Genomic DNA, 24,914 nt, shown 5'->3' on the forward strand with positions numbered 1-24,914 from the left:
CTTGTGGGTATCCCTTGAACCCCATGAACACCCCCTAGTGGAGCATGTCACATGCTAGCTTACTTTTTTTTTACTTATGAGTATCAGTCCAAAACTTTTCCTCTCTATGACTTATTCTTTATACAGCACATCTATAATATCTCTTAAATCATAGTAAAACAGTAGGAATAGAATATATCTGACTCACATCATTTATTCATTTCCTTTGTGATCAACCACAAGTGATTCTTCAGAGATACTGATATTCCATTATTCACCACATCACCATTTGTATTTAAAAGGTTATTTTTTTTTCCTACTGAAAGCAGTTAGAGGACTTCCAGGTTATACAAGCAACTTGGAGGTAGACTAGATGCTTTATCTGGTCCCCATGACCTTCAAACCCTTGTAAAACAGAAATTATATGCCAAAGAGCAAGTATTTTCATGGTTAAGGACACTCAGAATGCAAAAGTTAAAAAAAAAACAAAACAAAATAAAACCGGAATTCCCTCCCCTAGCTCCCACACTACCTGCATTGGGACTGCACCAGAAAGCCCAAGGACACAATACAGACCTAGATAAAAACTCACTTTAAAACACTAGCTCCTCTCTCTCTTTTTAAGACCATGAAGACCTTAGACCATATTGTGGAAGCTTATTTAGGCCCCAACAACTAGATCCCCACAGCCTGTAGGGAGCAAAAGTCTGCAAGACAGAAACTCCAACACCAATCCTGAGGAAAGGCAGTTTCTTCCAGTGCTAGGAGAAATAGGCTTTGAAAGGCCAGTGACAGACCAGAGAACTAAAAGTAGAGGGATAGTTTGCAGGCAGTGCAAGTGGAGATCTGTGCAGAACTCCACTCAGTCTGCTGAGGCTGCAGAGCATGCACCGAGGGTCATTTAGACCATCCACAAGTCAGTTGGGACAGAAACCTAGGCTAGTGAACCATGAGTTGTCCAATGTGGAAGGGAGCCAAGTTATCCTGAGACCCAGTCCCCAAAGAAATTACAATTAGAAGAGTTTGTGTGAGGGATATGTAGGGAGACTGAAAGTATCAAGGATTTGAGGGAGAAGAAATCTCAAAGACTTGTACAATAAACAGATAAATCAGTGAGAAAATTAGTAACAACAGAAAGAAATATGGTCTAGTAAATAAGTGCAGGCATCTAAGAATAAATATAAAAAAATAAAGGAAAAACATTTCAGCACTTGATGAGACAGAGAACTCTAGAATTTGAGCAGAACAAGGAACAATAATAATACATTGTTCCTGAGATTTTAAAAGAGAAATGAGAAATAACAAAACTATATATTATATATATATATATATATATATATATATATATATATATTTGCAGATGATATACTTTGAAAATACCATGACAACTAAAAAAATTAATTGAAACAAGTAATAATTTGGCAAAATAGCAGTATATAAAGTAAATCTACATAAATTATCTGCATATCTATATATCACAAACAAAACCCTAAAAGAAGAGAGATCCCATTTAAAATAACTCTAACCAGTATAAAATACTTGTGAATACAAATTTTATGTCCTGCATGGTAAAATTAATGAGCATAATAGCAAATCATAAAACTGCAATGGCAAAGCTCATTTAAAAAAGAGGATAAAAGAGGATAAAAATTGAAAACAATCTAGAAGAAGAAAGCAAACAGTAACAATATTTTTAAAAAGGGAGAACTGCCCAGAACTTCTGAACATAAAAAGTGAAATTTCAATTGAAAGAATTCACAGACATACTAGAGGGGAAAAAAAAAATCTAAGGCTCCAAACTCCAAGACACATAATGGATTCAACAATTTAATTCAGAAACAAGTCCTGCAAAGCAATTGCAGAAAGACCTTCAGATCTAAAGGAAGGGAAGGACATGTGAATAATGCAAGATTTTTCTGCATCCACTAGAAAAGGGAAGAGGGAATGGAATAATGTGTTCCAAATAGTGAAGCTTGGGATATAGCCTAGAAGGACCTATCCTGCAAATCTGTTCTTAACTGTGAAGGACAAAAGATGTTTATTCAATAACAAAGAAGAGCTTGAGATTTTTAAAAAGAAAGCCAGAAATGAAGAAATTATTTGCATCTTGAACATTCTGAAAAACAGAAATACAGAGGAGTGAATACCTAGAAATAGTAACAGCAACAGGGTGAAAATAGGAAGACCAATAAAACAAGGTACTTCCACTTAAAAATAAACAAGGAGACAGAATATGTAAATATGAAAAAGGCAATAGTGAAGAGAAAAATGGGGCATTATGAAGAGAAGCTGGTGATACCCTCCCTACAAGAGGATGCTTCTTTTGTAGGACATTACAGCAGGGGAATGCATAAGAAAAGGAGAAAGGATGGCAGGGAGATATAGAGAAGTGAGAAATAGAGGGTCAAATCAAGTTCTATCAGTGAGAGTAAAAGAACCGCAATGGTTTCTGAACCTATAGAATAGTAAGGGAGGAGGAGTGAAAAAAAAAGATTGAAAAGGATAGTAAAGAAGGAGGCCTTTACTTTGGAATTGAAAGAAAGTTCTAGGGGGATGAGGATCTCACACTGGATGAGATCTCTGAGATGTGATGGCTAATCCATTAATTGTCCTGGATGGAAGGAAATCGGAACTGTTTGAGGTAGCTGCATCTGGAAAAATGGGAAAGCATTGACACATGCAAGGAATTTCTAAGAAATGTTGTAGAGGGTAAGTCAACAAGAAAGGGTATAGATCAGTTTGGGGGAGAGGTGTTCTGGCATGGGACAATGTCCTCTCTAACACCTGCAGTTATAGATATGGTTCTGTGAATGAGGCTCAGTGAAAAGGGGGGATCCATGGGGTAAAAGTTAAAAGACAGTGGCAGAAAATGGCTAGAGGGCAGGGACTAGATCTGATACTTTGAAAGAGTTGATGACAAAGAGAATATTAAAGAGTGCCTCTCTTTACACAGAGAGAGATGAGATGAAATTATTATGGGGCTACAAATTAGACCCTAGAATTAAGGTCTAAAGTAAATAAAGATGAATAATGTAGAGAGAAAAAAAAAAGAAATTATTTTTGGAAAGGGGTACATACAATGCAATTTGAAAATCTAATGAACAGAACTAGCTGAAGGAAAGGAGAGAAGGAAGAATATACTTAACGAGGGAGGAAAAGAGATGAGAAGAAATATATGACCAGATAAAAGCAGGAGAAAGGAATTAAGAAATCAAACATTAAAGGGAATAGAGTAACAAATGAGAAGAGAGGATGAGGGAAGGAAAGAGAGCTAGAAAGAACAGAGTAAACTTGAGGAAAAAAAAAAAGATTAAAGGAAAGGAAGCAGTTAAGAATGATTGAAAGTACTATGCATGTAAAAAGTCAATTTCAGTTCAGTTTCCTTTCTTCCTATTAAATTGTGGGCCTAATGCATTGTCCATCTTAGGCCTGCATTGTTATTCTAAATGGGATAGCTATCTCACCTTATATAAGAGATTTGCTAGCAAGCATTCTTCATTTAGTATTTCTGATTTGAATTGTTAATCATAATGGATTTCATTCATGAGATCTAGCTATGTTCTGGGTTTGATGGACTCTCTAATGTCACCTGATAGGTTTTCTGTTTTTTTTTTTTTTTTTTTTTGAAATCCCATCCCCAAATGATAATCACAGTGTAATCTCTCTATAATTTGAAAGCAATTTAGGTCACCTTCACTGTCATTGGTCCATGCAAGTCAAAACATCACCCTTATGATGTCATTGCATCTTCCAGAAAGGATATCACCAGCCCCAACAACAACAATGATCTTTAACCCCAATTTCAGAGAGGGAATTGAATCAGAGTAATTATATGATTCAGCTCCAGTTAACAATTAGCCAACAGACCAAAAGTCTTGGAAAGAATATATGCTTAATAGATATAGATTTGACTGAATCAAATTACATCTCTCCCAAGAACCAGCTAGGGGTATGGTGGATAAAGTGGGTTTGGGATTTAAAAATTCTTGAGGGGTTCAGCAAGACACTTCCCAGTAGGTATTCTTGAGCCAGTCATTTAACCTCTTTTTACTTTAGTTTGTTCATTTGTAAAATGAAGGTAATAGCAGCACAGAATAGAGGGAGAGAACAGACAGAGACAGCCCTATTGACAGAGAGACAGAGACAGAAAGAGAGGGAGGAAAGAAACAGACAAAGTGTGCACACAAGAGAGAGAGAAAGAGAGATAAGGAAAAAGAAAGAGACAGAAAGAGACAGAGAGAGAGACAGAGAGAGACAGAGAGACAGAGACAGGACAGAAAGACAGAGAAATCAGAGAAAGAGAACAAAAGGAAGAGAGGGAGAGGAAGAGAGGGAGAGAATCACTGCAATGTTTAATAGTGAGGAACTTTATATTATCTACAAAATTAATGATAAATTATGGTTAAAGGGCCAGCTACCTTTCTTTAAAAAATGTTAAAGGTCACTGTTGGTGGTGATGGAGATATCCTTTCTAGAAGGAATGTGCTTCTTCAATTCATGGGCCCAGCTGCTAAACAACAACCACAAAAATAAACAATAAAAAAGACAAATGTAAGTTGAATCAGTCATACTCAGGCTTAATGGAAATGGAAGGCAAGCCAAAGGAGAACGCCATGCTGTTTGCATGCTACTTTTCCTCTTGGTAGGAATATAAACAGAATTTTGGAGATGAGAGCAGCATCCATGTCATAGTCATATTTATATAATACCTACTAAGTGTTAGTCACTGTATGAAGCACTTTACAAATATCTCATTTGATTCACATAACAACCCTGATTTTCACCTGTAATGTAATATTAAACATCCATCTCTTCCAGAGAGGACCAGCAGCAATGGATTTACCCCAAAGTAAAAAGGATACATGGCTTTCTCTCTCTCTCAGACCAATCCTGTGAGACTGATAGTAAAATCCCATTATGCAAACAGGGAAAAAGAGACATAGAAAATAGGCTTCTTGAAAACTTCTTGAACTTCTTGAAGTTCTTGAAAACTTCTTGCGAAGTTTTTGAACTTTTTGAAACTTCTTGAAAAAAAGTTTATTACCACCTTTTGGGTGTGTGTTTGTGAAAAAAAAAGTATATATAGATGTGTGTATATTGTGTATTCATCACATGAAAACATTCAATCTGGGGGTATTTTTAGAAGTGCCCATAGTGTTTATGTGCAACTGGTATTTGGTGGGAAAGACGTCAAGACTTGTATATCAATCCTGAGAGTTTCCCTTGTCTCCAGTAATAAGGCAAAACAACCAGAAGTCAGTGACTCTAATAGTCCCCAGATTAATCCAATTTAAGGTAGCAGATACTATATTCATATACACACAAGTATATATACTATATATATACATATATATTAGACATGTAATTCCTTATAAATAAATAAATAACTATATATACATATATTATATATATACTACATATCCACATGTATATTCACACCCACTCACAATTTCAGGCAAGAGGACCTGTTTTTGCCTTTCCTTTTTATGTCATCAGCGCTTAGAATAACACCCAACACATAGTAGGTACTTAATCAATGGCAGCTGTGTGAGGGATGCTGGTGAAGATGCCCTATAACTGGGGAAATTTCTTAGGGGCTAAGCAAGGCAGGTTGCTCTGTTTCATCTCTCCATTATAGGTCATTTCAAGTGAACTTGAGCCCAATACATGAGTCCTCAAAAGGCTAGCTTCTTCTGTAGTGCACCCCAGATTGGGGGTGGCTTTTAACCTCCCAAGCCTGATAATTTGTTTTTCAGAAGACCTTTTTCTTATTCTTGGAACTGCTAAAGCTTGAATGCATGAGAACATTGGGGAAAGGAAAGTATAGTAATTAGCATCTCTATCCCTGTGTGAGGTGGAAATCTTGCCTAAATACTATTTTCACCATTTAGCAGATGTAGTCAGCAATATGGAAGAGGAGAGCTTTTCAAAGGCCCAGGCAAAGGCTAATAAATTGCCTCTGAATTAGAATGTGTTTTTTAATGGTGACATTATGGAAAATTCCAAATACAGAAAGGCCAATCTGATTGCCTCCACCCCAGATTTCAACTTGGCGATTGCCAAATTGGACTGCTTTACCAAGACTGATCTGGGCTTCAGCAAGAAATCACTCCATTAATCACTTAGTCAATCACTATATATTTATTAATCACCTATAATTTTCCAGGCACTGTGTGTGCTAAGCTCCAAAGGAAAGAAAAATAATACAAAGGATATTTCCTATTCTCAAGATATATACAGTGAAATATAGGAGACATTATGCAATTATTGATATTCAAACTATATATATATATATATGTAATAAACTGGACAAGATCAACGGAGAAAATTAAGGGGTTTCATGAAAGGTTTCCTTTAGAAGATAAGATTTTGTCTGCAATTTAAAGGAAGTCAGACAACACAGGAGATGGAAATGAAGAGGGAGATAATCCCATTAAAAGGGGACAGCTAGGGAAAACACAAGAGTTGAGAGAAGGGATATATACTATGAAGAACAGCAGAGAGGTCAGTGTCCTAAAATATCCTAGAATATCTGCAGGTAAGGGAAGAGGAGATTTGAAAGATAAGAGATGAGTAAGCAAATTAGAAGATCAGGATCTATGGAGAAGGCAAGAATTTATGACCAAATAAGAGAAATTTCTTAATGGATATTAAGAAATGCAAAATGGATAATTTTGATTCCATTAAATTAAAAAGGTTTTGTATAAATAAAACAACCGAGATTAGAAAGAAGGCAGAAATTTGGGAATTGCTTTTTTTTTTCACATCCATTTTCTGATAAAGCCATCATTTTTCAAATATATGGATAACTGAGTCAAATTTATGAGTGGTGAGTCATTGTCTAGTTGATAAATGGTCAAAGAATATGAACAGGTAGTTTTCAGATAAATAAAGCTATCATCATATGAAAAAAAATGCTCTAAAACACTATGGACTAGATAAATGTAAATTAAAACAACTGAGGTACAATCTCCCACCTATCAGATTGGTTAATATGACATAAAGGGAAAATGATCAATTTTGGAGAGGATGTGGAGGACATTAATGTGGGCGGGTGGAGTTATGAAATAACCCAACCATTCTGGAGAGCAATTTGGAACTATGTACAAAGGACTATCAAACTATGCATACTCTTTGGTCCAGCAATTTCATTACTAGATCTGTATCCGAAAAAAAAAATGTAAAAAAAGGAGAAAAGGATCTATTTTGCGGAAAAAAAATATTTATAGCAACTCTTTTTTTTTCTGTAGTGGTAAACAATTGGAAATTGAAGAAATGCCCATACATTGAGGAATGGCTAAATAAATTATGTTATATCAATGTAATGGAAGATTATTGTGCTAAGATATGATTGGATGCCCTAGGAGGATCCATACCAGGTTTTCCTATGAAATAAACAGAATCACAGAACAAATGAATGACAGGGTACCTTGGGGACCAACTAGAGCAAATGCTTCCTTTTTCAGAGGATAAATGAAAGCCCTGGACGTACCTCCCTCTTCCTTTTCTAATTCTGATCCTCCTCTCCCTAACTGCACTTGGAACAATCCAAAGAGTCCCACGTCAGAGAAAAACAATAAAATGAGAAGACTATATGATCATTAAATATTTTTCTCTTTGATTTCAATGGCTCCCATGGGTTCAATGATCATCTCTACCCAGATGACTCTCAATTCTGTATTTCTCAACTTATTCCCTCTGCTTAGCACTCGTCTTGCATCATCAACTGCCTTCAGCACAACTCCACCTGGAAATCCCAAAGTCATCTCAAACTCAACATTTATGAGACAGAACTCATTGCCTGATGCTCCCTTCAAACTCTGCCCTCCCTTGAACATACAACATTCAAGGCAACACTAGCATCCTTTTATAAAAAAATAAAAAAATAAAAATTCAATAAAAAATTGAGTCCCTGGACTCATAACTATTTAATATTTATGTATGTTTATGCATGTATGTATGTAGAGATTACATACATAATAAATACATTATTAAAAGCTGGAGGAAGATACACATATATATTTCTATCTTCTACTAATCTTTAATAATATATGAAATAAGGGAATTCTGTATTTAATAATATTCACACAGGGAGATAATGTTTAAGTAAGTACCTTGTATCTAAGTGGATACCCCACTTTTTAAGATCCTGACTTTTCCTTTCCATAAATTAGTATCGGCTCTATATACTACAGTGTCTTTTTATTCATGCTGCCCTCCCTCTTGTTTCATAGATTTCTCGGATGGTCTTTCCTGAAAACAATTCATCTGGCACCCCACATTATTCTTGGGCTTTGGTTATTTGTCATTGTATCCCCCCCATATATACCCTAAAACCATTCTACATTAAAGAAATGAATTGGTTACATTGAAGGTGACACTCAAGGATAAGCTTAGAGTTGAATTATTCTGGAAGGTTCAATGTCAATTCATTCATTTGGTTTGGTTCTGGATTATTAAGGAGCATTGTGGTTGATTTATACTCTATATTGTCACAACCAGAGAACCTTGATCACCATTCAAAGTTATCCCTCTACTGTCTTTCAAGTGGTGCTCAATAAATCCCATTGTGTTTTGTTATGTGAAGTTGGACCAAATCCTGATTTATTATTTTTTTTTTTTAGCCTGTAACTTTAGGCTATACCTGTACTTTTAAAAAAATGTATACTTAAAAGCTGAGGGAACAGAAGGCAGGTGCAGCCAAAACTGCACCCCACCCAAAAAAAAAATGGCAGGTTCTACCAAACAGGAAAAATGTTATACATGAACCCAAAAAAGTATATGTGACTTCCATCTAAACGTCCATCTAAAGATGGGGAATCAGTTAATAGAGGCCACCAGATGATGAGTTGTTTTAAACACAGTAACTCAAGAAACAATCTACTAAAGCAGAAAGGGATAATACTTTAGGATGGAAGGGAAGAGTCCCCTTAACTGCAGAAAACTTAAGTCATTAAGCTATTGAAGCATGTATCAGGATAAAGAATACATTTTGGTAGGAAAAATACACGAGGGGCTCCTGACATAGATCACTGGCAATTTCATCATGATATTTAATATTCTACTTCTTGTGTCTATCCATAATATAGGTGGACCCCAGATAAGGGTCTGGAAATCATGCCTATAATCAGGCTAAGGATAGATAAGCTCTAAATGTCATGTGTTCAGCTGTATCTCATGTGGACAGCAGCTGTTTTGTTTACTTCTTTTCTTCCTGTACAGAAAGGCCAATGGAGAGACTATCACATTGGTCCAGGTAAGGGAACATGATGGAGCCCATGAGAGGGGCCAATCAAAATGATGGGACTTAACAATTGTTAAGCTGGGTTAGTGTTACATATGACTCTCAAGATGTGGTCCTTGATATCTTGGATCTCCCTCAAGAGAAATTGTGAACTGATGAGGATGGTGTAGGTTTGGGGAAAGATAATCACATTAAAGTGTGGCGGAGGGATGTGGCCTTCTTTGGAGGAATAGCTGTCTGGATTCATTCCCAGGTCAATGAAGAGAGACACCATTTGGCCCAGCTTTGAGTCCCTTCTACTCACACCTCAAAGTCACTTAAGTCATGTTTGATCATGAGGCAGTCAGATTGGTAACAAAACAAATTCTCTCCAATCAGTGAGCATCTACACTGTGCAACCCCAGTGGGCAACTCCAGGCTAAGGTGACCTAAAAATTTATCTTGGAAATAATCTTAAGAGCTTTGGATACCAGGTCCCCTTTTTCTTTGTCATTTGCTTTTATTTACATTATTCATTTGCCCAGTTAGAAAGGCCTTGCCCTAACTTGTTAGCAGGCCACAATTCTGTGTCTAGCTAGCCAACACATCAGCATGGATGGTGCTGGGGCAGGTCACTAGGTCAAAAGGCTTGGTAGGGCATGAAGCTGAAAACAGTAGATACAAACCCCAGAACAGGAGCCAAAAAGCACCCTTTTTCAATCCTTTGTTTTACAAATGAGAAGCCTGAGGCATTCATGGATCATGAAATCAATGGTTAGAAGATCTAGGGATGTAACCCACACTTCCAGGTTCCCAGGAAAATATTTTCCACTATGCCATCCTGGATCCTGAAGGAAAACATGGATTTCTCTGTCCAGTCAAGCCAAGATTACTCCTGTGAGTTCTCTATGAGTTTACTTTCAAGTCAGTCTTTGGAAGATGAGTTTTGTCTTACTCTGGGGTTCAAGAAAGTCACCCCACATTTTTTGTGAGGAAAATGTTCTCATGGAAGATAACCCATCTTCAATGCAAATCTGCCCACTCTGCTGTCACTGTGTGTTCAGCTGGAAAAATAATTAGGATCCATTTATATTCTTAGATTTCTCCTCTTACATTAAAAAAAAAAAAACTCCCATTATATGTAATTGGGTAACATTAGGGAGTTTGGCAAGACAAGAAAGCAAACATCCGCAAATCTAGTTCAAATAATGAATTCTAAGCAGAGAAAAAAATACTGTCAGTCATAACCAGTAAGGTTTGCAACTGGGGCAAGTGAAAGTGGGGGTTGGGGAGAACTGGAAGTTTGTTAAGATTATTGTGGCTGCAGGCTGTGAAAGGTGCTTCCAGAAGAAGAGACTAGAGTTGGGAATGAGATGCAGGTAGCCTTCCCTGGGATGGCAGCAGGAGGATAGCAGATGAGGGAACATAGAGAGTGCTCTGTGACAAAGACAGGCATGGGATAAGCATGGAAAGGAACATGCCCTGGGATGTCCTAGGATGATGCACAGAGAGCCTCCCTTCACTTTCCACACTGGAACAATCTTGACTGCCTCATGTTTGTTATGGTTATAATCAACAGTGCTAGTAACTGAAGAACTAACAAATGAATGAATGAAAAAAATCATTAAACACGTATATGCTTTTCACCGTGCTAAGTCCTGGGAATGCACATATAAACATGAAAAAGTCCCTGACGTCAAGAAAGGTACATTCTGCAAAGGACACACAAGTGGGAAATGGTAGTCTGGGAAGGGAACTTTGCTCTGCAGAGTCTCAGGCATCGGGAGGGGAACAATAGGGCAGTCAATTATTGGGGTTTTTCCCCCTCCCCCAGGTGGCAATGGTAGTGTTAATTTGATTATCCTCTCTAAAACCAGAGTGTAGAGGACGGGTGTTGAGATGACCTGAAAAGACAACTATTTAGGGTGTGAAATAAAGTCTGGCCTGGGACTGGCTAGTTATTCCATATTTATAAGCACTATAATTAAGACAGCTGAGCTGAAGAACCAAAGGTTCCAAAACTGAGATTAACTATCCCAGAAGTGATTAGAGATTTCATCTCTAGAGACCCAAACCAGGAAGTTTGATGGGCACAATTAAAGTGGAATAAGGGAAAATGGTGGGAAAGCCTGAGTGAGCCTCAGATGTAAGAATTCTCTGGTTCTTGACTGTCCTAGAGAGGATATGTGGTGCTATGTTACCAGACTGCCAGGTTCATTTCAGGTCCTAGGAACATATGTGTGCACACATATTTACACATGCATGCATATATGAACACAAAAGTCATTTAGAAAAACAACAACCACAAATCTTGAAATGCAATTCTCCATTTTGAAAAAGTGGAAATGTGTTGCCTTGAGATGTTAGCCCCGAAGCAGGGACTGGGGCTGACACCAGTGGAAGGCAGTCCTACTCTGCTTTTAGCACGATGCAATGTTTCGGGTGCATCCTTCTTACAATACCCTTATCATTCCCATGTTACCAAGGACTCAAGGAAGACCTAGAAAGGCAAGTAGCAATCCCACTGCTCTATAGTTTTTGAGCAGCTTCCAAAATGAGATTCAAACTCCAGGTTTTCTAGTGGGCTTTGTACAATACCATCTTTTACATCCACATGAATAAAAAGAAGAATGGAAGTGGTCGAGAACCTTGAGTTTCAATAACAAGCCAGCATGGCCTTGCCCCTGAGCAACTCACTTATTCCTTATGTTCTTAGGTTTAGATGTAAGCTGAGCTGAAAATGCAAGGCTAAAACAAATTCGTCTCATGTCAGTCGGTACCATCTGCATTTTCAAAATAGATAAATGGAAGCTTGCACCAGAACTTTCTATTAATTCCTACTCTGCTTGTTCTCCTTTGAGGTGGGGTGCCTCTAATACTTACGTGGGAAGCTTAATCTGACCTGTATCTCCAGCCCCTCCCCATATCAGTCCTAGGACAAATGTATTCCTGTGGTCCAGGGTAACTTTTGGCCACTTGGCCTGAGTTATTCACGTCTAAGGCTTTTCTTCACTAAGCTCCAAACCTCCAGGTTTTTTGTTGTTGTTGTTGTTTTTGTTTTTGTTTTTTTTATGTGAATCTCATATGGTATAATCCCATCTTCCTTTGCATGTCAAATCCAGCCTACTGGTGCCCTTCCTGAAACGATGTTCCCAAACCAAAGCAGAGTCCTCCAGATGAGTTCTGACCAAGGAAGAAAATAGCAGTAGTGCTATCACTCAAGTCTGAGCCAGCTGCCCCACCAAGGGTACCCCAAGACCATGCTGCCTTTGTCCACTTCTGTACTACCCTGTTTTCTCCTACTGAACTCCAAGTTCCAAAACATTCTGGAACCCCAAACTGTCTAGAGCTGTTCCAGCCTCTCCCACCATTATGGCACCATAGTCCATATTGGCTGGTACCTTCCAATGAAGAAGACTAGAAGAAGACTTGTATGTTCTCAGCACTAATGAAATCTCAATAATGTTGCTTTTTGTTTTGGTCATAGACCCCTCTTTCTAGAAGGTAATCAACCTTGAGCTTCCTCCAAACACATATGAAATGAGGCAATTCAGGGAATCATTGGTTACCATCAGCCTTGGGTTGCAAGCTTCTTTTCTGGGGTGAGGGAGGAGATTGAACAGCTGGACACCCAAAGTCGGACAGGAAATCTTATTTTTTGCCTGAATTAGTCAGTTCAACGAGACGCGATAAACAGAAAATTACCAGAAGAAAACAAAGACTCCTTGAATCACTGTGTGACATCTGATACATCAGATTTGTCAGCAAAGATAAGCTTTAACCCCTAGTGCTCCCAAATTTCCCCCTGGTTATGGTAATGGATCTGCCAATAAAGAGGTACATAGGTTAAAGGGAGTAAGTAAGAGACATTATCTCTCAACTTTCGGGGAAGGCCATATTCTCCAGAAGCCAGAAGTTCATCTTTGGCTAGAGGAGGGTGGCCAGCAAGCCCTCCTGCTCCCATTGTCAAAATGTCCCTCTGTTTGAGTAATCCCCTGCTCAACAATCAGATGCACTCTCAGCTGTTCATTCTAATGATCCTCTTGGCAACTAAAACATTGGGTTTTTTTCTTCTTCCATTAATGAGATGTAGCATATTATTAGGATCTATCCCAATGTGCATGAATAAATTAAATCAGACCCAGTAGCAGCAGGAAAAAGTAGCAGCGATTGCCGCAGTAAAGTACTTTTGAGTTGGAAAATAGGGCACTAGAGGCAGTCGAGTGTAATTAAGTCAGGGGGCTTGAAATCTAAGTCCAATTCATGGTATGACTAGAAAGAAATTTTCTCCCTTTCTGTGACTCAGTTATACTCTCTGAAAATTATGTAGATAATTCTAAGGAATCTACCAACTCTAATATCCTATAGTTTCTAATTCCCGGGTTCTGTTGGGACACAATACCCAGAGTAGTGTGCCATCGCCACTGAAGTTCAGGAAGCTTTCCCCCTGTGGATTTATTATGGGATTATCCCTTTTTGCACACGTGGGACCCAAATAATTCTGGGATAATCGTGACTCCTTCAACTCTAGTTTTTCATTTGCTAAAGCAAAGTTTGGTCTAGATGGGCGCTGGATTCCCTGCAGCTGTATCTTAAGGATGCAGTGACTCTCAGGACCACGACAAAGTTCCCGGATGGAGGCATCAGTTTCTCCTAACTAAGCTGAGCCCCTCCAGAAAAAAGGCCAACTGGGCAGATGAAAATAAGTTAAAAGCCCTTCTGCATCCAAGTTACTGTTTTTTCTTTTAAGCCATAAAAAGGAACTTTCTGCTTGTTTGCATTTGTAATAATTTACCTTCGGCAAAGCCCAAAGAGTACATTGAATTATCTGATGTATTCAACTCAAAATTAGTGGAGTTTAAAAAAAGAGCTGGTTGTGGGGGAGGGAGGAAGACACTTAGCTCACACAACAACTTCAGTCTGAGCCAGTGAACGTCATTTGGTAATGCCTGAGGGCCAAGAGGGATGAGAAAACGACAGACTTTTTTCCTATGATATAATGCAAATAGGCCTAATGGATTTTGCTTTGAAAAAAAGTACTTTTAACATTGCTGCAAAACACCTTGCAATGCTGACACTTTCAGGTAAATATGTTCTGTGGCTTTTGGCAGAGTTGAGAAGGCAGGATGGACTGGAAGGGAGCGTGCTGGCTGTCAGAGTAGCAAAGAGTCAAGATTCAGCATTCACTTTATTAATTTATGTGGTTTCTACATTAGAAGGAGGGACTCGACATATCTGTACAGGGAAGGGAGGACAGAGAATCTGGATTTAACTCAAACTCAGAGAAGTTGCAACTTCTGTGATTTAGCTCAAAACCCTGTCCAATCTTCAGCCTCGATTTCCTCACCTGAAAAATGAGAGCATTAGACTAGCTGGCTTTTGATACTATTTCAAGTATCGGGAAGATACAACCAAAAAGAGATTAGTCTCCCATATCTCCCAGCAACACAAACCAAGTGCGCAATGAGCAAAGGAAGGAAATTTATCAACGTGCCACGGGAGACTTCTTGTGGGTAGCAGCTTCTGAGAAGCCATAAGGCTTCTTGTTCAGACTTAATTAGAAAGTACAATCAATTGGATCAGCAGAATTCTCCAGCCTTTGAGTGGACCAACGAGATAGACTCTATCCCTTTAAAGTCTGAAATGTTTTTCCTTGCCTCATAGGAGCGATATTGGCAGGGCAACATAGAGTTTGTGTCCTAGCCACAGTTTAGCTTTGCATCACTATCCCACGCAGAATAGGGACAATAGGGTCACTATTCACTCACCGGCAGATTTTATACTGATGGCAAGGTTGCTTTTCTCCCATGACTGTTGGGAGGGTTAAATGAAATAATAGGAAATGCTAGAAAAAAGCTTATTCCCCTCATTACCTTTCCCTATCTCTACCATGCTGTTATCCTAATAATGGATAATAATTATTTAATTAACTTTTCCTGGGCCTCAGTTTCCCCATAGATTAAATGAGAGGATTGTACTCAATGACTGTTAAGATGCTACCTAAGATTATGATATAAATAGCCATAAAAGGAATTTTGAGTACTGTAGCCCTCTCTAAGACATGCTTTTTTCCCCCAGCTCCTTGATGTGATGCAGAAATTCACAAAGTTGACAGCATTTATTGAGCACCTATTATATGTTGTATTGTGCTAAGTCTCATAATACATGAATGGGTCTATGATTTCATTATCTTATTGCCAAAGAGTTACTAGACCCTACTAGCTGGGAGAACCCTTGAATCTTTGAGATCAGCCCTTTCATTAAAAAAAAAAATGAGGAGCATCTTTGAGATCAGCCCTTTCATTAAAAAAAAAAAATGAGAAATTATGTTCATAGGAGGCAACTAACAAGTAGTGAGGAGCAGAAGGATTCAAATGCTGGTTTCCTGCCTCCAAATTGATTCTTGCTTGCCCTGGACCCTCTTGCTGTGTAATTTCTGTCTCTGTCCTCCTCCAGACCTCTCCCAGAGCATTCATCTCCCCTGGGCCACTATCTTTTCTCCCAGAATCTTTAACTCCATGGGGCATCATGGCCACATGCAGGATGTCCATGATGAATTGCTTTAGGAAGGGGAGCTAACCTTAGATTTAACACAAATTCCAATCTAGCAAAAAACTAGCTTCTTCAGAGATATCCAAAAAAGGAAAAAAAAAATAGCATTAAAGAAAAGAAATAAAGCCCTGATTTTTGTATTCCACTAATTTTGAGCTAAATGCCTGAGATAATTCGGCAAACTCTTTGGCTCTTTCTGAAAAGAAGCTATTTGCAAAAAGGCAGATTTCAGCTTGATAGAAGAAGCATAATATTCCTAACAATTAGAGCGACGCTGAAATGGAATGAGTGGTTTGGGAAATAGTGAGTTCATTCTCCCTGGAGGTTTTCAAGCAGAGGTTGGGTAATTCCATGTCCAAGATTCTGTAGCTCAGGTAGGGGGAAAGAAATGAGAATATATAAAGCACCTACTATGTTCCAGGCACTGTGCTGAGTGATTTATTAAAACAAACAAACAAAAAAAAAAAACACTCATTTTTCCGCCTTTTGAGCACTCTAGGAGTTAGATGATATTAGTTGTTCACATTATATAAGTGAGAAAACTGAGGCAAATATAAATTAAGGGAGTTGCCCAGAGGTCATATAGTTGTCTAAGGATTTTCTGATTTGCCATCCTATTCATTGATTATTTTTTTTTTTTGGACTCACAGGGGATTTGGATTCAACTCTAGTTCTTCAACTTATTCCTGTGGGCCTTAGTTTATCCATCTCTAAAACATAAGGGTTTGGAACCCACTAGTCTAACTCCTTCATTTAAGTATCTAGAACAATTCCTTATACATCAGAGGTGTTCTTAAATATTTAGAGAATTTGAGTGGATTCTATCTGAAATGCTATGATTTTTTTTTATTCAACATCTCTAACTTTTACTTTTCACATTTTCTTTGTGGTTGTTTGTGCCCTAACTTTTATCCTATGGTTCTTTAAAAAAAAAAAAAAAAAAAGCTTTTTACTTTTAAAACATATGCATAAGTAGTTTTCAACATTCACCCTTGCAAAATCTTGTATTCCAATTTTTTTCACTCTCCCTTTCCCTTATTCCCTTGCCTAGGGCACAAGTAATCTATGTTAAACATGTGCAATTCATATATATATATATATATATATATATATATATATATATATATATATGTATATAAATATATATATATGTGTGTGTATATATATATATATATATATATATAATATTATATTATATTTCCACAATTATCATGCTGGTCAAGAAAAATCAGATAAAAACAAAAAAAAAGAGAAAAAAAACACAATGCAAAAATACAACAACAAAAAGAGTGAAAATACTATGTTGTGAAACATATTCTGTCCCCAAATTCTCTCTTTGGATGCAGATAGCTCTCTCCATCACAAGTCTATGGGAATTGACCGGAATCACCTCATTGTTGACCAGAGCCAAGTCCATCAGAGTTGATTATTATATTATCTTCTTGTTATGTACAATGTTCTCTTGATTCTACTCACTTCATTTAGCGTACGTTCACATAAGTCTCTCCAGGCTTCTCTGAAAACATCCTGCTTATCACTTTCTATAGAACAATAATATTCCATAACATTCATATACCATAACTTATTCAACCATTCTCTAACTGATGGGCATCCATGTGATTTTTTTACAAAATATTCATGAACTAGTTTTTGGAATAGAACCATAATCTTTGAAGTTTCAGGCAGGAGGCTCAGGTGAGGGACCTTTGAGTTGAATTTAGCAATTCAGGAGATGAGAAAATCTAAAGAGAATCTCAGAGCTCAGGCCCAGTGAGTTCTCACTGAAAAACAAACAAACAAACAAACAAAACATGGCTGGAGCCTTTATAAAGTATTAGGCTGTTTGCTTAGTACATAGGGAAGGCTTCATCGTAATTCTGGATTCACCAGTTAAGCTACATTTCTATTCTCCAGCAGAAGCTGACTAATATTCTTTGTATACTAAAACATTCATGATACTTGACTCTTCTTGTCTATGATATAAGCAGTTAGAAACAGTATTCTTTTTAATTGATGGGGTCGATCTTCTTAACTTCCTTGTCCTTTCCAGGCTAACCTGAAATCTATGATGATATGAGACCAAGAGGTTTGAGCTCTAGTTGAGGAATAAAATATATATATATATATATATATATGTATATATATATATATATATTATATATATATATATATATATATATATATGTAATTATAGGATGTGGCCAATTATAGGCTAAGGCACAGAGAGCTACTGGTAGAGCTACATTTAGGGGAAAAGGAAATAGAAAAGAAAGATTTTGCTTGGCCAATATGGAACCATGCCCAAAAGGCTATCAAACTGTGCATATCCTTTGATCAAGCGGTGTCTCTACTGGACTTGCACCCAAAGAGATCATAAAGGGAAAGGACCCACATGTGCAAAAAGGTTTGTGGCAGCCCTTATTGTAATGGCAAGAAACTGGAAACTAAGTGGCTGCCCGTCAGTTGGACAATGGTTGACTAAGTTATGGTATATGAATGTTAGGGGATAGTATTGTTTTGTAGGAAACAATCAGCAAGATGATTTCAGAAAGGGCTGGAGAAACCTACATGAACTGATGCTAAGTGAGCAGAACCATTGTAAACGCCAACAACAAGATAATACAATGATCGATTTTGATGGACATGATTCTTTCTAACAGGTAGGTGATTCAGGCCAGTTCCGTTAGACCTGTGATGGAGAGAGCCATCTGCATCCAGAGAGAGGACTATGGGAACTCCCGAATATGGGTCACAACATGGTGGTTTCACCATTTTTGTTGTTTGCTTGCATTTTGTTTTCTTTCTCATTTTGTCCCTTTTGACATATTTTTTCTTGTGCAGCATGATAATTGGGGAGATATGTATAAAATAATTGTTCATATCTAATTTATATTGATTACTTGCCATCTAGGAGAGGGGGGTGGGGTGAAGGGAGGGAGAAAAAAATGGAACACAAGGTTTTACAAGGGTGAATGTTCAAAACTATCTATGAATGTGTTTTGAAAATAAAAAGCTTAAAAAAAAAGGATTTTGCTTGGAGTTGAGAGTATGACCATGTTTGGGTGCAGTCTTGATGGCCTGATCTAATCAAGTGATTGCTGATAACACAAGGGCTGGTGAACCAAGTGGGCCCTTGGAGAGATGTTGACATTATTCCTCCAGAGAGAACCATGCTACAATCAGGAGTTTGTGGGTTAGGTTCCATCCTCCTCCTCTTTCTTAGGAGCCCTAGGGCTCCCCTTCTCTCCCCATCTGTTGGTTCTATCCCCTTCTTAATAGCTCTCAGGCTTGTCCCTCTACTTCATTGCTTTAGGTTTTATTTTTCTCCATCCTGGGCTTAAGTTGTTTTCTCGGTGTTTATGGCTGAGCTTTAATTAAGATCCTCCAAAGTATTAAACTCTCCAGGCTTCTGCATTAACTTTCTCACACTCAGAAAATCTCCTTAGCCCAGAGAAGAGAAGGATGTTTTCTCTTTTCTTTCCTTTCCCTAGACTGGCTTCCTTAGAGATTTCCTGATTGCTCTGTTTGGCATCTTGGAGCCTAATTTCATTACCCAACTCTCCCTTCAGTCCCTCTCCCCCAACAAGGGGAGCAGGTTATTCTCTGAAAAGTTTTATCCTTCTGGGTCACCCAGAGCAAGGTCAGGACAAAGTGATCTGGATGACTGGAGGGTGGCTGCTCAAGGAGCAAGGGGGAGCAAGAACGTATTTTATAGGTCAGGTGGTAGTGAATATGTTCCGATCAGTTTGCAATAAAGATTTATCTCAGATAATTATAGAAACAGATACCGTGAAAGAATATTTTGAAGAGGAAATCCCCAAATCATAATAACTACAGCTGAAAAAACACTTTAAGTTTCCCCAAGCTCTTCCTGTCCATTTTTTCCTGTGGGCCTCACAACAACCCCATGAAGTAGGAAGAGTGGAGATTATTGTCCCCATTATAGAGAAGAGCAGACTGAAAATTAGAGGGATGTAGTCATTTGATCAAAATCATAAAGCTAGTGTTAAGAGGCAGAATTGGAAGCTCCATGTCCATTGCACATTCGAATAGGGACCATGATGACTCTTGCAGGGTAGGGCCTACTTGTGGCCTTTCTCTGTGTGCACAGGCCTGGGCAGGACTGGCAACAAGCCTCAGAGCAGGTCTCCATGGCCAACATTCTATCCAGTGTGCCATACTACCCATATGGGCACAGGGATGCTCTTCCCTTTTCCAGTTTAGCATTCATCATGGGAATCCCACTGTTGCTATTCTTGAATCCCTTCCTTACCATCTCTCCCTACTGGGGTCCTAGTCATGCCTCAGGATCTCATTTCCCCTGGTTTCCTCTTACCACAATGGCCCCCACTAATTTTCATAGATTTTTGAAAAAGGCTTGGCCTAGGCCCACAATGCACCAGGCTTTGCATTGGATTCCATGTCATTCCACAAGTTAAGCTGGGAGGGAAACTCAGCAGCCCTAGAGCCCAACCCTGAGTCTTCAGAGAATTTCACATCCAATATACCAGACAAGAGCTCCTCCTCCTTGGTTTAAGATCTACTAGGAAGAATCGGATCATATATAGAATGATACATATTTTATATACCTGATATTACATAACATATGTACGAATATATATTTGCATATATACATGACAGAGTTTTACATCTCATTCCCCTTTAAGATCTACTGAGAACGAGTGATAATTACCATTCTATAAGGAAGAAAGGAATATACTACATCAGGAATCCTGTGGATGCATAGATGGTCATTGAACTGTACATAATTTTATAGCCATCCAATTGGCAACAACAAAAGCAAAAGGGGAATGAAAAATGTTGGAGAGGCTGTGAGAAAACTGCTTAACTCTGGTTCAGTTTGGTGGACCTTTGATTTGGTACAAACATTCTGAAAATTGCATACAAAATTATTAAAGAGTGTGTGCCCTTTGACCCAAATATACCACTGCTAAGCCTTTGTGGAAAAGTGATCAAAGACATAGGAAAATGTCAAAAACTATGAAAACAGAACAGCTCATTTGGTGAGAAAGAGAAAAAAAAACCTAAGGAGATGTTTTTCAATGGAAAATGGCTGACTAAGTTGTAGTTTATGAATATAATGGACCACCATTGTGCCGTAAATAATGAGGACACAGATTTCAAAGAGGCAAAGAAAGACTCATATGAATTGATTCTGATTGGAGTAAGCAGAACCAAAGGAATCATTTATACTACAACATTGATATTATAGAAATGAACAATTTTTAGGACTTTTATTGAAGAATAAAGTGAAGAGAATTAGAACACAAATTATGAAATAACATTCTAAAGACTAACGACTTTGAAATGAAAATAACATATAAAAGTCAAGTTTTGGGTTCAAAATTATATTGGCCAAATAAAAGTATTGACATCAGAAGTTCAAATAAAAAACAACTGTTGTTCTGCTAATTATTGTGAAAAACTATGATCGGAATTCCCAAAAATCCATGGGATCTTGGGGATATTAATGAACATGTGACATCTAAAATGTTTAAAGCAGAGGTGTCAAACACACAGTCAATGAGCTGCACTCATGCATATAGCCTGAACCAGATTAAATTACAATTGGGAAATATTTAACAAAATAAATAAAAATGCCATAAAATATAGAAAATATGAAAAAGTGATTTTCTAAGTCAATATGTAGTACACAGGGATCCTTCTTATGATTTAGTGTTGCCTTTTCTATTTGAGTTTGACATCCTTGGTCTAAAATATTCTACTTCACTGACCAGATCTCATCTTCAGTATATACTCCAGTCTGAACAACATTTTATGAGAGCCAGTGTCCCTGTGATCATGTCTGCTAGATATCAAGTTACCCTTTTTGTGTCATATATTATGCTTACTTCTAGGAATAGAAAGACAAACAAACAACAACAAAAAACTTTCATTCAAGGAGCTTATTATATTTTCCAATGAAGGTATCAGGAAAACTCAGTATGTATTCGGATAAATAAATTCAAAGTAAGAAGAGGAATTCCCAAAGGGAGAGAAAAAGAGCAATGAGAGAACATCATTTTTTTTTTTTTTGTGGGAGATGTTTGAGCTGAGCTTTGAAGAAAGCTGGATGTTGACAAACTCAAAATCATCTGAAGCAGGAAGATCAGACTGGGAAAAGGTCAGAAGTTGATGTGTGAGAATTTATTAAAAGAGCTTGGCTGTTTTACCTAGATGTGGAGGCTGGGCAGTAAAAATTGTGGGGAGGTTATGACAGCTACCTTCCAATATGTGAAGAGTTGTCAAAGAGAAAAGAGATTAGATTTTAGAATAGAAGAAGGATTGTCTCCTAGAAGGAAAAATAGGAACAATCAGTACAAGTTGCAAAGAGGCATCTATATGCTTGGGATAAGCACAAACCTAACAATCTGAGCTTTCCAAGAGAACTGGTTGTCTTAAAAGTTAAGAGGTTCCTCTTCTTTGGAGTTCTCCAAGCACTTATATTATAGAAAGGATGCTTTCCTTTGTTGTTGTTTATGGGTTGGACCAAGTGTTCCTCAGGTGCTCCCTCTGCTGAGTTTTATGATTATGTAAGCATTACAAATACCCGTGCAAAGAAAGGGATGAATAAGATGTTTTCTTATAGACAAAGAGTTACAAGGTCAAATAAATTGCAATACAGAATGATACAAGGACTAAAGAAAATAACCTGAATGAGTAAGTGGAAGCCATATTGGGCTTGGTTCATAGTAGGTGCTTAATAAATGTTTGGTTGAAATGATTTTATATATTTGATTGATTGAATATAAAGAATATTAAGTCCTAGGTAGGAGATGAATTCACATTAATTTTTCAAATGTTTAGCACGAGACATATTCATTAAAACAAATAAAAAAATACAACCCTATATAGCTGTATTTTCCCAATTTCAGTCCCAGTGCTTTACTCACAACTTCAAGTAGCTTCAGGACTATGCAGGGAAATGAGGTTAAAGGAAAAAAACTCAAAAACTTCATCATTCACACATTTTAAAAAATATATAGGATTCTAAAAACAGCAGTACAGTTTTATGTATGTTAAATGGTTAAGAGATATAGAAATATTTCAATAAATCGTGGAGATGTTCCTGCCTGGCCACCTGTCTCACCCAGACTGGAATCTCTTGTAAATTGGGCAGGCAGTAAATCTGGGGCCAAGAGGCAGGAAGTCTTGGCAGCGCAGTCACAGCTATTACTGCGATGGAAGGTGGACAATAAATATGGCCTTTTACCTTGACAAATACCCAAAGTTTGCTTGTGGACGTAGGCATAAGAAAGGAGATATTTTTGTTTTCTTGCTATTTCTCAAGGATGAGATCTCTGGAAATATAAACTTTAATATTTTCAGTCCCTTGATATACCAATTAAATTGGAAAAATTTGTTAAAACCAGTTTTCTAGCAGAACTCACTATATTCAAATGGCCCTATGATCATTGTGCATTCTCCTTTCCCACCATGCTCTCCATCCTCTTCCACATGACTCTGGTATGGATCCACTGTTGAGAAAAGCTTATAAAGAAGAAGTACAAGGTATGGGCAATTTCCCATTAGGACCAGAGCAGTACTAAGGCTGTCATTCTGAGGTCTGTCTCTCATTCTGTGACTTGTTGCTATTTTTTCAGTTGTTTCAGTCATGACTCCATCTGGCGTTTTCTTGGCAAAGATACTAGAGTGGTTTACGATGTTCTTCTCCAAGTCATTATACAGATGAGGAAACTGAGGCAAAGAGAATTAAGTGACTTGCTCAGAGTCACACAGCTAATGAGTGCTCAGGCTAGATTTGAACTTATTACAGTGAGTCTTCCTGACTTCAGGCCTAGCACTGCACCACCTAACTCCTATTTCATGACCAGTCTACAATGTTTATTTCTGATCACAAATATTTATAGTGATGTTAAAAAGTTAATCTGTGAACATGATTCCTTCCTTGCAACAGGTGATAACATCTCTGCATTGACACTGTAGTTACAGGCAATTTTGGTTCTTCATAGATGGTTGTCATCCATGCCTGACAACCATAGGCTATGCACAAAAGAAAAAAAATAATTGTGCTTAAAGTACAGGATTTTCTTTCAAGGAACAATCATTTGGGGTTATTGAAAATCTTAACTTTCTCAAATGCAATATCATTCCTATGAAGAGAATACTGGTCTGGGGACCCTCTTGGCTATACTTAGAGATTCTCCATTTAGAGAATACCAAAGGTCAAAATAGTGATAAGGTATGAGTACCAAAGTTGTTCTAAGGGGGAAAAAAGGAAGGAAGGAAGGAAGGAAAGAGGGGAGGGAGGGAAGGAAGGAGGAAGGGAAGAAAGGAGGGAGGGAAAGAGGGAGGAAAGAAAGGAAGGAAGGAAGGAAGGAGGGGAGGGAGGGAAGGAGGAAGAAAGGGAAGGAGGGAGGAAAGAAAGGAAGCAGGGAGGGAGGAAGGGAGGGAGGAAAGGGAAAAGGAAATTGGATGTTAAGAATATTTGGGGCAATTGCACCTACCCAAACTGACTACTCAGGAGTCGCTCCAAATGATGTGCAGAATTTATTAGAATCTCCAGAAGTGGACCTTCCTGGCCTGTGCGCCCAAAAGGACAGCAAGGATACCCATAGGAAGAGAGTTGTTCACTTGAAGATGCTTACAACTTTTATACATTTTAAACAAAGAACCCCCCCCCCAAATCCCACCCTTTATAGGTTGTGATTGGTTACATAAAGCTTTATCCTCCTATTTGGTCAGTGGAATGCAGTGAAAAAGGTGATCTACAGCTTCAGCCACTTAATTCCTTCTTTGGACAATGAAATGCAGTCCAGGTCTCATCTAAAGTCATGTGACTAGGGCCTAGAGGTCTGATCTACTGTAGTTAACAGTCTCTGATCAATATGTGCTTAATCTGTAAATTATTCACCTTTCCACACAAGAATAAGAGACAGAAAGACAGAGACACAAAGAGAGAGAGAGAGAGAGAGAGAGAGAGAGAGAGAGAGAGAGAGAGACAGAGAGAGAGAGAGAGAGAAAGAGAGAGAGAAAGAGAGAAAGAAGAGAGAGAGAGAGAGAGAGAGAGAGAGAGAGAGAGAGAGAGAGAGAAAGAGAGAGAGAGAGATTTATATATATCAAGTTAAGAGATTAAGAACCCAATGAGAACTTTCCAATAGAACATTCACAGGTACTA

The sequence above is a fragment of the Antechinus flavipes genome, chromosome 3 (genome assembly GCF_016432865.1).
Source record: "Antechinus flavipes isolate AdamAnt ecotype Samford, QLD, Australia chromosome 3, AdamAnt_v2, whole genome shotgun sequence".
NCBI classification, from domain to species: Eukaryota; Metazoa; Chordata; class Mammalia; order Dasyuromorphia; family Dasyuridae; genus Antechinus; species Antechinus flavipes.